This window comes from Cricetulus griseus, chromosome 3 (assembly GCF_003668045.3).
Source record: "Cricetulus griseus strain 17A/GY chromosome 3, alternate assembly CriGri-PICRH-1.0, whole genome shotgun sequence".
Taxonomy (NCBI): domain Eukaryota; kingdom Metazoa; phylum Chordata; class Mammalia; order Rodentia; family Cricetidae; genus Cricetulus; species Cricetulus griseus.
Genome location: NC_048596.1, coordinates 140676073 through 140690010, shown reverse-complemented (window position 1 = coordinate 140690010; position 13938 = coordinate 140676073). Strand labels below are relative to the sequence as shown.

At 39.1% G+C, this 13938-nt stretch overlaps 1 protein-coding gene across 1 annotated transcript in view; it reads right to left on the bottom strand.

The window, feature by feature from the left end:
• Window positions 1-13938, bottom strand: part of Gabrg3 (gamma-aminobutyric acid type A receptor subunit gamma3) — a 570299-nt gene that overhangs the window by 259278 nt on the left and 297083 nt on the right. The gene's annotated exons all lie outside the window — the stretch shown is intronic.

Below are 13938 nucleotides of genomic sequence, written 5' to 3'. Positions count from 1 at the left end.
TTTAACACTGGGTGAGGTAATGACAGCTGAATGTATCCACATGCCAAAATTTTTAAAATCAGAAAGAAAGTTGAGTATGATGAGAACCCTTACCGGGCTAGACTACAGGTCCATGAATACTTGCTTAGTTTGTGTGAGACTCTGGATTCATGCCCAGCACTGCAAATATAAAAGGCCTCTCTCATATTTATTGAAATTTGAAAATAGTAAGCAATATTTTATACAGTGTAGTTAGTGGAAGAAAAATAAAATGATTTAAAGAGTTCATATTAAATTGCAAGTTGAGATCAGAGCAGTATGGAAAGGAATTAGAAAAAGAAGCAAACAAGCTGTTCACTTTGATATCTGTTTCCATTTTTAATTAGAAAAATCTAAGCACAAATTATTATTTACTTTTGATTAGTTACATATACCCCTAGAGATCAAGAGCACTATTATATGAGACCAGATAGAAAGTTGGAGGAAAATGATGGGGACATGGAGGGAAGAGTGAGGAAGAAGGACAGGCTCACCTGTCCTGCTAATAGAGTCAGAAAACAAGGTACCAGCTAAAGCCTGAATTGACCATGAAGATAATGCATGTTTAACAAAAGACATTTTTTTAAGGACACTCTAGCAACTGTGGTTACTTAGTGCTAAAGATATATATATATCCATGTGCTTTTAACACTCCTTTTTCTTAGACCCAAATAGGATGTCTAGCAAATCCATCCTACAACTTTATTTACAAAGGAAAATTTCTTTTGCTTTAAACACAGCTGTAAAGTATACTTTTTGAGAAATGTTAAAATGCTAGGTGGTGTGTCTTAGCAACTTTCAGAAATGCAACTTGAGAGGTACTAAAATGCCATGTATGCCCACTGCATAGAAAGCTAACAGTAACTCGCACAGAAAAGCCAACCCCTAGGGTATGCCCTACTCTTTCCTAGCATGTGTTCCTCCTGCAACCTCTTAGTTTAAGATCAATGTCATAAACAGCTCATGATAAATTTCTTTCCTAGAAATTTATCCCTAGAGGGATGTCTACACTGCTGTTAGGGTTGAGCTGGGGCTGTGCTGTCCTTATCACTGGGCCCACTAATAATTCATCACTTGTAATTAACAACTTAGTTGTAAAAGCTTTTAAAGAATTAAACAATTGTAATTAGCCAAATTAACATCCCAAGCTTTTGACCTTTATCAAAAACACTAAAAGATAATTTTTGAGCATATCCATGGGCTATATTTCCTTTCTAAAATTAATTAAATTTGTTCTTTCAGAATTTTACACATGTATATAGTGAATTTCAATTATTCTCACTCCATCCTCTCTTAACATCACCCTACTTTATTATCCTTCTCTAAAAAGATCCCTTTATACATTTATGTCCTTCTCAATGCAGGATGATTTATGCTCTGCATCACAGAAGGTTGTAGTGACATCATAAACACTCATGCACTCCCCCCAGACAAGCCCCACAAAGATAGAAAACAGGTGTTCCTATAGTACTGTGTACCACTTACTACCCCATGTCTCTAATGTCTATTTATTTCATAGATTAATCTTCTTCCTGATTTTGCAAAGCTACTTAGAAGATAAAACTTTTCAGAAGCACATGCTCATGAAGAACTATAAAGAAGTAAAATAAGAAAGTAAAGTTATCTGTGGCAATTTGAATGAAATGCCCCCACAGGCTCATATGTTTGAATGGTTGGTTTCCAGATGGTAGAACACTTTGGTAATGAATAAGAGGTGTGGACTTGCCAGAGGAAATGTGCTACAGGGTTGGGAATTGAGGTATCAAAGCCACTTGCCTCCCTGGTGTGTTTCCTGATTCTGCTTGTCATTTAACATTTAACAGCTCTCAGCTGTTAATGTCTTTGCTCTGCCATCATGGACCCTAACCCTCTGGAACCATAAGCCCAATTAAATGCTCACTTTTATAAGTTACCTCCATCATGGTGTTTTATCACAGCAATAGAAAGGTAACTAATACACTAATCACTTATCTTTCATGCACTGTATCAAACTCTACCAATTATGTATTAACCACAGTTACTGTTTATTTTGAAGGATTTCAAAAATATTCTTGATGTGGCTGACCATATTCAGTATCTTTCAAATGATTGCTTTCTGCTTATTTCAACGGTAAAAGCAGTGGGTGAGTATGAGTGACAGTCAAAGACTTGATGACCCCAGCACTCATCAAATGATGACACAATTAACACTTGACAGCTGTTCCTCTTGATGCTAAAATGCTCACACAATGAGTATTTTGGCTTGGGGATCTAGATGTGTCATTTCAGTAGGAAGTATATTAAAAGGTTGTGAAGTCTGTCCAGAAAGCCAAGAAGTTGAGATGGCAGATTGTGCTTAAGGTGAAAAGAGAACAAATCAATGCACTTCATAACAAAGAGCACATGTGGTGGTTTGAAGGAGAATGTCCATCCCCCAGGCACGCTCTGGGAACTGGTCCTCAGTGAGGGGCACTATTGGGATACTTAGGAGATGTGTCCTTTCTGGAGGAAGTACTGTGAAGAATAACATTATGTTTAAAGTTTAAACTCACTATCCCGGAGAGATCAAAAAGCAAAAATGTGCATCTAGCATGTACAAGCTGTACCCTAGCAGTCCACTATCCCCTTTCCCCAGACATTGAAGACTGTCCTTGAAATTGAGTGATCTTGTAACTGTTCATGTAAGATAGTGGATCACAAAGCTAACCACTATTTCTGCTTTTGTAATCAAGCTTGCTCACTCTGCTCAAAAAGATGACTAGGACAACTTTAAGTCGTATGTCTTAAGGTAAGGCCCTGACTACACTGAGGCAGTATACATGTAATCCTTTGTTTAGTTTTTTAATAATCCTTGGGCTAATGTAGCTAGGTGCTGCATCGTGAATGTCCCTGATTTGGGGATGCAGTCCTAGTGCCAGGTACCAATGCCAGTACCTGAATAAAAGCCCTTTCTTTATTAAATGCATTCATGGTCAGACTGGAGAATCTCTGAACAACCCCAGATTCATGACAATACATAACTAGAGGTGTCTTCTCAGAGGTTAAAGCCTTATACTAATTCCAGTTTTCTTTCTGCTTGCTGCTTGCATTTGAAGACATGAGTTCTCAGCTGGCCATTCCCGCAACTAGATCTGCTGCTTGCTGCTTGCTGCTTCCTTGCCTTGATGGACCATCATCCATCTGGAGCACTAAGCCAAATTAACTTTCATACATAAGTTACTTTAGCCATGACATTTTTCACAGCAACAGAAAAATAACTAACAGAGTACATCACTGTGGTAGTTTGAGTAAGAATGACCCCATAGGCTCATATATCTAATGCTTAGTTATCAGAGAATGGCACTACATAGGAGGGATTAGGAGGTGTGGTCTTGTTAGAATAGGTGTGGAGGAAGTATGTTACTAGGGGTGAGTTTTGAGGTTTCAAAAGCCTAAGCCGGACCCAGGGTTTCTCTCTTTCTATTACCTGTGGATCAGGAAGTAGAACTCTTAGCTCTTTCTCCAGTACCATGTCTGTCTGGGTGCCACCATCCTCCTTGCCTTGATGATAGTGGATGAAACCTCTGAAACTGTAAGCAAGTTCCAATTAAGTACTTTCTTCAAAAGAGTTGTTGTGGTCATGTGTCTCTTCACAGCAACAAAACTGTGACCAAGACAAGTACTTTCAATGTTACTTGAAATGAAAGATGAGTCAGTCATATTAAACTGAACTAGAGAATCAATACGAAGTAGGAGAACCAAAGATTTAAATCACCTAATGAAATATGCATGTTGAAAAGAAGTATGTCTTCAATTTCCTGTGATAATCACAACTGTAAACTGTGCTAAATTCTTTGCATATTCAAATAAACAGTTGACACAACTTTTTGACCAAGATTCTGACTGATTAGTCTCAGTAATGCTGTTTTCACCAAAAACCTACGAGGCACAATTTTTGCAAATATTCCTAGTACATTTGAGCTAAGCAATGACTCTCATACCATTTCAAATATGATAAATCTCTTGACAGATGTGACCTATAATGAGACAGTACATCTGAGAGGCAGAATTAGAAACCTTCCTGTTCACTGTATGGACTTCCTGTATTCAGCTAAATTCCAACAGATCTCCTCATGTCACAGTTTTTGTCTCTGTCTGCACAAATTGGCACTGTGCCAGGCCAATAGAACCACTGGAGATATGCTCATAAATAATGTGTTCAATCTAATCAATGATCCTTCTAAAACTTTTTCATATCAGGATTAAAATTCAAAGTCCTGATTGGAATGTAAAAAATGTTATTTTAATAGCCTGTGCAAGACACTGCTCAATCTCAAGCAAAGCCAAAAAGAAAACAGCAAAACATCTACAATGTGAAATACACAATACAGTGTATAATTTCACAACCTGTATCTTATTGTGGATTCATATGATTTTATGCTACTTTTTTCTGCAGCATTATTCTTGAAATAATCCAATTCTTTCCATCCTTGTACAATAATTCACTCCCACAGTTTCTTAATTCATGAGATTGTAAGTCCCTTCCCATGATTTTAAACATGACTTTAAAGCCAATAAGGTGTCTCATCGCACAAGGGTGCCTTATGTCAAATCTGTGAATCTCAGTAAAATCCCTAGGACCCCAAAAGAGATCTAACTTGTACAAATTGTCCTATGACTTCCATCTGCTCCCTGAGACACACACACACACACACACACACACACACACACACACACACACACACACACACTAAAAATCAAACATAACCTTCATGATATAAAAGTTAACTAATAACAAATGGAATATTTTGTCCCTATTCTTGAAGGCTTTCATGGAGCCAGCATGCTGTCCCACCACCCTAAGCTAGCATTCTCCATGCACTTTTCTCACAGCCTCTAGCTCCAACTTAGTAACATTATGGGATTAGACAAGACACTCTCTAGGATTCCTTCTAGACTGGCAATCTCCAGCTGATTAGCCTTTGTGACTCAGGTCTCTCTGCTAGTACTTACAGATTTCAATGAGGGCTGGCACTGTATGACATCAGTAACAATCAAGTTTCCCTGACAGGGAGGACAACAAAAGACACATGAACCTCTGTGCCCTTTAATACTGGAAAGTATTTTTCAATTTTTAAAAATTACATTCAGTGTGTGTGTGTGTGTGTGTGTGTACATAAGTATGGATGCATATATGACCAGCATATGTAGCAATCAGGATGACTTGTGTGGAGTTAGTATTCCCTTCCATGGAAGTAGGAGAATACCTTGTAGTGAGTCAGCTGTCTCCTTCTACTATGTGAGTCCTGGGAATGTAGCTCAGGCCTTTGGACTAGGCAGTAGGTGCCTTTGACTAGTAACCATCTTATCAGCCTTGGGAGGAATATTTAAGCACTGATGAAAAATATTAAATAAAAGAAAACCAGACACTTTAGAAAATTATACCTCATACTGAAAGCCAAGGTTGAATTCTCACTAATATTATGAAGCTCTATTCGTTTACCTGGTGGTCAACTTTATGACATTAATTTTGTCCAGAGCTACATCAAAGCCATTAGAGTTTCTTTGAAGCATGACTATGAAAGACTCTGCCTTATAAATACTTCATTTGTATTTTCAAGACAGATTTCCTCTGATGTTATCAGATCAGGATTGAAATCACAGTTATTAAGATAATAATGCCTTTTATTTTTCCCTTTCTTGCATTTGTAGCATTTCAACCTCTCATAGGAGTCTTCCCTCTGAACCATCACATTCATTGGTGGGGAGGTTCTTGGATCCAAAGGGAAAGCCCTGCCCCCCCCAGCATAGCGCCATCTGTTACTGCCTGATCAACACAGACATCACTCCTTGTTGCTCCCCTTCGCTACCAGCCTCAAGGTCTCATGTGGCACAAGAGTCTCCAGGAGTGCAAGTCCCACTCACACACCTCCCTGAAGGCACTGCCCAGCTCCAAGGCAGCCTGAGAAATTCCTTCATTTTGGGGTGACTAATAGACACCAGAGAACAGACCATAGATAATGAGGGCATTCACAACTTGAAGAAAGTCCAACCCAATAAGAAGTGATCTAGAATATGTCTAGGAAAAGACCACAGTCCAATGAAGACCTCACAACAAAAGGACAGAAAGACTTGTAGACTGACCACAATTACCACCAACTGCTTCAACATCCACTCCCAAACTGGCAAGAGTGCCCAGGAAGAAACACAAGACAGAATAACTGACCAATTCCATCAAGATTAAACTGGACAGTTATAGAACATTCCCCTCAATGCTAGGAGAACACAATGCTATGGAATCCTCTACCTTGGAACCAGACATTGTCTTAGTCAACAAGTACACAATGAGTCTGAGAGGAATTTAATCTTTTCTTAAAATGAGATTAATTGAAGAGGTATGGAGAGTGGACAGCCTTGTCTTGTCAGTGGAAAACAACGATGGAATCTTGACATTTGCAGGAAAATGGATTGAACTAGAGAAACCATTCTGAGCAAGGTATCCCACAGAGAAGGGGGAAGGGTCATGATCCCCTGAGCAAATTGAGAGCATGGGAAGGGGTGGGAGGGAGCTATGAGAATGAGAAGGGAAGAAGAGGAAGGTTGCAGAGGTCTGAGAGAGCAGAAAGGTTGAGTCAGGTGAAGAATAGAAGAAAGGGTATGTGATAGGTAGGATTTTAGTTGCACGGGGGTGGGGGGGCATGCTAGGGGAGGAAGGGAAGGAGAAGGGAACTGGGATTGTCATGTAAATCAATCTTGTTTCTAGTTCAAATAGAAAATAATAAAATAAAAAAATAAAAATAAAAATAAAGCTTAGGGAAGAACCTTCCAGTCAGACAACTTGGCTTATCTCATTCTCTTTCTTCCATGTAAAGTCAACATCAAGAACCATGTCTACTGACTGATATGCCTAATTTGGGATTGTAATAAATATTTCTGATTATAGAAAAAATGAGATTAATTACCACAAGCATGTTTCCCCTCACCTTGGCCCTAGTTAAAGAATGTATGTTTGTTCAATAAGAGTAATTTCCTCCAGAAATTGTAACAAACCAAGCAGAAATGAAGGTATTTCAATCTGACTATCAGACTATTGAAACAATGGACCTTCCAAAATTCAAATGTCCCCAGGGAGTCTCCAGTTGGGAGCAAGAAAAGGTATCAGTCAAAGGGGGGAGGAGCTGGTCTCCTAGAAAGAGACTTCACACATTCCTAACTACTTGTGAGACCATGTGACAGGGATAAGACTGAAGCTCAGAGAATGGTGGATGAATGGTGGGCAGGAGCACACCTTGACCACTTGGACTATTTAGATGTATATAAGCCTCTCTTTAAACTTTTATCTCATTTCAGGACCCAGGAGACAGACTTGGGTAGTGACAGTGTGTGTATGTGTGTGTGTGTGTGTGTGTGGTGGTGGGTGGGGTGGGTGCCTTTGGATCCCATTGTCCCTTTCCCCAATTATAGGAATCTACTTTTTCTGTTGTTGTTTTTTTTCAAATAGAAAACAATTTTTCATGCAATCTATTATGATAACAGTTTCCCTCCCGAAACTCCTCCCAGATCCTACCCATGCCCCATCCACCTAGCTCCATGATTTCTCTCTCTCTCTCTTTGGAAAATAAGCAAGTAGTGAAACAAACAACAGCAAAGCAAAAAAAATAAGACAGAATTAAAAAATAATATTAGCAAAGAGAAAGCACAAGATGCACAAATATACACATGAAACCTATAGGTAATACAAAATCAGAAAACATATCATAAAAGCAAAGACATGGAAGACAAAAATGCCCAAAGAATGCAATCTGAGACCAACAGTCTACAAAAATATCAATGAGTTCATTTTATGTTGTCTACTGTTGGACACAGAGCCTACCTTTAAGTAGAGTTGCTATCTCCAGTAAGACTCCATTGGGCAAAACTTATTTTCCTTTGCAAGTGAATGTTCTTGATTAGGGATGGGGGCCTGTGTTCAATTCCCTCTCTCAGCACTAGGGTGTTGTCTGGTTTGAACCTGTGCAGACCATGTGCACTCTGCCACAGTCTTTGTAAATTCATATGCATACCAGCCCTATTGTATCTGGAAAACATGGTTTCCTTTGTGTCATCCATCCCCTCTGGATCATACAATCTTTACACTTCCTTTTTTGCATAGCTACCTGCTTGTTGGGGGGTATGGAACTGAGTATTTTATGAAGACATACCATTTAGGACTAACTGTTCCAATGCCTTTTACTCTCTGAATATTGTCCAGTTGTAGGTCTTTGTTAGTTCCTTTCTAATGCAAGAGAAGCTTTACTGATGATATATAAGCAAGGCACTGTAGCTCAAGTTCTAATTGGTCTTAATAATAAAAACCTGGAGTCAGATATAGGAATAAATGCTGGAAGATCAGAGAGACAAGAGAGCAAGCCACAACCACACCTTATCTTGCCAACTTTTCAGCCAAAAAGAAACAGAGCCCCTCTACCCTCGTGCCTTATATTCTTCTCTCCACCCAGCAGTGCCACTTCCTTTCTGTCTATACAGATGTCCAGACCTCTATGGTTAACTAGCAGCTACCTCTGTCCTCTAATATTCAGGAAAGCTTTATTTTTAGAGCACAAACAAAATATATCCATAAGACACTGATCTTTGGGTACAGCAGATTGTCATTTTATTGCAATATTTCTTTAGCAGAACAATACAAGCAGCATCAGACATTGGTTCCATCTCATGGAGTGGGCCTTAAATTCAATCACAGAGTGTTTAGTTGCTTTCACAATGCTGGTACCACTATTGTACCAGCACATCATGCAGGAATGTCACCACTGAAGATCACAGGGTTTGTAGCTGGGTTGGTGGTTATCTCTCTCCTCTGGTAGTGTGAATACTTCCCAGTGTAATGAACATTAGTGAGAAGGAAAAAGGCTCTAGAATTCTTGCTTGACTTCTCCATGTTCAATGAGGTATGTAGGCGTTGTCTTCATCAATAGAGCTTACTATCAGTTTGTGGAGAGCAATCAGTAGCTCTGGAAATAATCTGAATTATTTGGATATTTCCATGGGGCTTCTTTGGCCCAAAACTCAACTAGATATGACTCATTACTGGTACTGGACTTTTTACCTGGTGGTGAAAGATATTCAGTTGGATCATTGTATCCTGATTATTTGGTGACTCCATTTATATTTCTTTAATACATGCATATAATTTAAGAAGCTTCTATTGTATTAGCTTTCCATACAACCCCTCAAATGGCCCTTAGTTTTAGCTGTATCTTCTTATATTCCCTCCCCTTCTTTCTTCCTCCTTCCTCCTCCCTGTTTGATCTTCTGTTCAGTACCCCCACCTCAGTCCATAACTATCTATTCCATTTTCCCTTGCTAGAGAGTTCCTTCCCTCTCTACTAGTCCTTAACTCTATACCTAGCCTTTGTGGTATAGACGGATCATGAGGTATATCAATTCCCAGATCCTGTAGAACTGCCATACTGATTTCCATAGTAGCTGTACAAGTTTGCAACCCCACCAGCAATAGATGAGTGTTCTACCCACATCCTTGCCAGCATAAACTGCTGTTATTTGTTTTATTGTTCTTGGCCATGCTGAATGGTGTAAGATGGAATCTTAAAGTTGTTTTGACTTGCATTTACCTGATGACTAAGAATGCTGAACATTTCAAGTGTTTCTTATCAACAAATTGTGTTTCGTCTTTTGAGAACTCTCTGTTTAGTTCTGTACATCATTTTAAATTGGTTTGTTTGTTTCCTTAATGTCCCCCCTTTTTAGTCCATCATACATTTCAGATATTAACCCTCTACCAGATGTATGATTGGCTAAAAAAAATCCCATTCTGTAGCCTGCCACCTGACACTTTGTCTAGATGATGATGTCCTTTGCCATACAGATGCTTTTCGACATCAACCTAAATGGAGAGAAACTCAAAGCACTTCCTTTTTTGTTGTTGTTAGTGCTTTAATTGGCATATTGAGGACAGGTGATGAGACTTGACCTAAAGCACAGGCTATGACTTTTAAGTTCTAAAACAGAATATTTGGTCCTGTGACTCTTGGCCATGATTTCCCAAACTGACTAACCATTAACCACCCCTTCCATCCTGCATGCTTTTTCTTTCTCACCTCTTTTCAAATCATCCATTTTAGGCCTCAGCCAATAAGGAACAGTCCCCCTTGTGTTAGGATAAAAGCCAGCAGCTATTGTAGTCATATGTATTTTCTCTCCATCTTTTGGTGACCACGCCTTGCTGAGACACCTAAATCTGAGCATTGGTCTGTTGATATGTGACCCAAACCTTGTCTTTAACAGATTCTATAAGGATACTGAGGGAAAATGCCATGGGGGAGAGAGGACAACAGCTCTAAGGCCAGGCACTGATTCGTCAAGGAAAATATGAGAAAAAAGAATTAAGAGAGCCACAGAGAAAAGTACCATAAGCATGAGGACAGATCCACTGGAGACATGATGATTTGGGTTTGTTACTTGTTAAGGTGCATCCTATAACCTCTCTTATTACTCCATGTGAGCTTGTATATTTATTATTAGTAATTTGGAGACTTCCATAGTGATATAACTTCAAGCTTGCTGGACTCAAACTATTGATATTTCTTGTCCATTTTCACAAACACTGAAAGCACAAACTGTTATAGTTTAAACATGTAATGTTCCCCACACATTCATGTTTTAAGGAGTTGTGCCCAGTTAGAGGTGTTTGTTTTTAGAGGTTGTGGAGCATTAGAAACAGATGGCTTTCAGCTAAAAAACATGGCATCTAGATCCAGGCCTTGAAAGGTATGTCCTTCTGTGGTTCTACCTGGATACCTGTGACTAACAGAAAATAAAACCTGTGCAATCTTTTAGCTTAGCTTCCACCAAGCCAGAAGCTAAGAATGTCATCTAATAACATCTGGGGCCTAGAGAAAGGTTCCCCTAATCTTGCTGAATATGCCACCCTGATGTACCCACCAGTGTATTTTAAACTTGCCTTCACTTATAACTTTCTTTATTTTATTACCATAAAAGAGTCATGAAACTGGTGACACCTAAATCTGTGTTCCTGGGCCATGGTCATTCCAATATATATGGCTCTAGAATAAACTATATCTTATTCCTTTGTTGTGATAGTTCTCTCTCTCTCTCTCTCTCTCTCTCTCTCTCTCTCTCTCTCTCTCTCTTTACCTCTCTTCCTCCCCCTCCCTCTCTCCCCCTCTCTTCATCAACACTACTTAACTTCGTTTACACTTGATAGTTCTAGTTACTGCAATGATGTAATTCCAATCTGCCTCTCTAAGGCCAAACAGATCTCTTCTGCCACTGCCACCCCACACACTTAATACTAGCAGACTTCCCTTTGTTTCCATCACCTGCTGAAGTCATGGCTGGAAGAACAGTGTCTCTTGCAGGAGGATTAGGAAAGCATGAGCACTTTTCCAAGAAAGGAGTAGAACACACAAAGTGGCAGGCTTAGGGAAGGAAATTTGCATAATCTCAGCTGGGTTGAGCCATTACTCATACCATGCCCAGAAGAGTGACTGTCTCTTCTGGCCATGCAAAGCAAGCAGGTGTGTATGAGAACTCCATGTTCCATTCACATTGATTCCATCCCATGCAAGAGTTTAGGAAATCCTTGCTGAGTGTGTGAAAGCCAAATCAAAGTTCATTTTTTCTGCACTTCTACCTCATATGTAGGGCAAGAATAGTTTATGTTCTGAAATCTCTGATGATTACTTATTTTAATGGGTTATTTATAAAACAGTAAGATTCTAAACTAATTTATTATATCTATCAAATAGTTATTATAGCCCCACCACAGTTCAAACACTGTGTAGCTGTGGGAAAGGCAAGCTAGGCATCCTGGGCATCAGAAACACTTAAAACGCAACTCACTAACTGCATAATGACTGTAGCAACACATACAAGTAGGATTCACCACTTAAGAAGTGAGACAGAATGTTGGATACAATTTCCTTTCTGCAAGTGAGAACCCATCTGCTTTTGGAGCCAAAGATGATGGAAGCCATGTTCTCTAAAACACTTTCTTTGTCAGACAATGGGAAAATTCTATATTTGGAAGCCGGATAAGGATGAGTCAGGGCAAGAAGGGTAATGCAGAAGTGCATAAGATTAAAGCACATTACTGCATGTCTGGAAATGTCATCAGTAAGCCCTTTACTTTGTATCCTAATAAAAGTTGAATACTTAAATTTAAATATGAAAAGAGGAAAAATACATTGAGATATCATTTACCATGAACAGAGTTGCTATCATCAAGAAAGCAAACAACAGGAGCTGGAGAGATGGCTCAGTGGATAAGAACACTTGATGTGCAAACATGAGGATCTGAATTCAAATTTCCCTAAACTCACACAAATAAGGTGGACATGCTGCACACTGCTGTACCCACTACTGGGGGTGGTGGTGGAGACAGGTCCAACACAGGAGCTTGCTGGGCAACCACCCTAGCTAAAAATAAAATTTTCTAGTGTGACATCCTGTTTCCAGGAAATAAGGAGAAGAGTGGCAAGGAAAGATATATAATATCTTCATCCAGCTTCTGCATATGTATACACTAGTAGTTACGACTTCTGCTGCCTGTTCATGTACACACACACACACACACACACACACACACACACACACACACACACGAGATGAACAACAACAAATGTTGGACAGGATGTGAGGGAAACAATTGGTATTCACTGCTGGTAAGTTAGAAATACCACTAAGACTAAAACTAGAACTACCATAAAATACAGCCCTACCACTGTTAAACTGTTGAGGAATATCAGGAATATGAGAGAAGCACTTACACATGCACAATTATTGTGGCACTACTCACAAGAGCCAAGTTATGAAGCTGGTTATTATGCTCATCAAGGGATAAATGAAGACAATGTATGTGGACACAATTGAGACTTATTCAAGTTATAGGGAACTAGATCTTGACCTCTGCAGGAAAATTGATGAAACTGAAAATCAAAAGAAGCCAGATTCCTAAAGATAAATATAACAATTCATTTCACATGTAGACACTGGATCCGTATACATGTATATATTCGAATACATGTATATATTCAAATACACATGTGTACACATATATGTACATACATGATTTGAAGGAAGACAGGGGACTCACTGGAAAAATAATGGGAATGAGCAGGAAGCAAGCAAAAATGGAAATTGGAAGAAATAAAATCAAGGACTGAAAGATATATGTGGAAAGTATTATCAAACAGAAATTTCCAAAATGAACATGTCAATCAATAAAGAAATAGTTTTAGTAATTTTTTTCTGTTTCCATGATAAATACTCTGAGAAAGGTGATTTTAGGGAGAAAGGGCTTATTTTCACTCACAGTCTGAGGGTATAGTCCACCGTAGTGGGGAGTCTTGGCCACAGGAGCTTGACATAGCTACTAACATGACATCCAGAGTCACGAATCACAGAGGGACCCTACACATGCTCGACCAGCTTTCTCTTTCTCTTTATCTGTCAGGGTGGTTCTTTCCTTAAATAACCTAAGTTAGATATCCCTCATAGACATGCCTAGGGTTTGCCTCCTATGTGGTGCTAGATCTTGTCAAATTGACAATCAATACGGGCCATCAAAGACTGACTGTATGTCAGCTTATTACATAGGTATAATGTCTCCTGTCCTTATATCAACAGTCTACTGTAATGCTACAGCATGGATCTATTTTACATGCCACTCAGCATTTTACAGTTCTTACTTAGTGACAGGCATTGCATTTACTTCTTAGTTTACTTAGTGTATTTGTTTCCACCATAGGGAGTAGATGCAGGGCCAGATGCTCAACCACTGATCCACGTAGCCCTACAGACTTCAGTTCTTTACTGAATGTCGCCAGAAATTCAAGATTTAATGCAGAGTTTGAGACATTTTACAAGTTGTATTTATTTATTTTTAAGTGTTTTACCTGTATGCATGTCTATGTATCACATGCA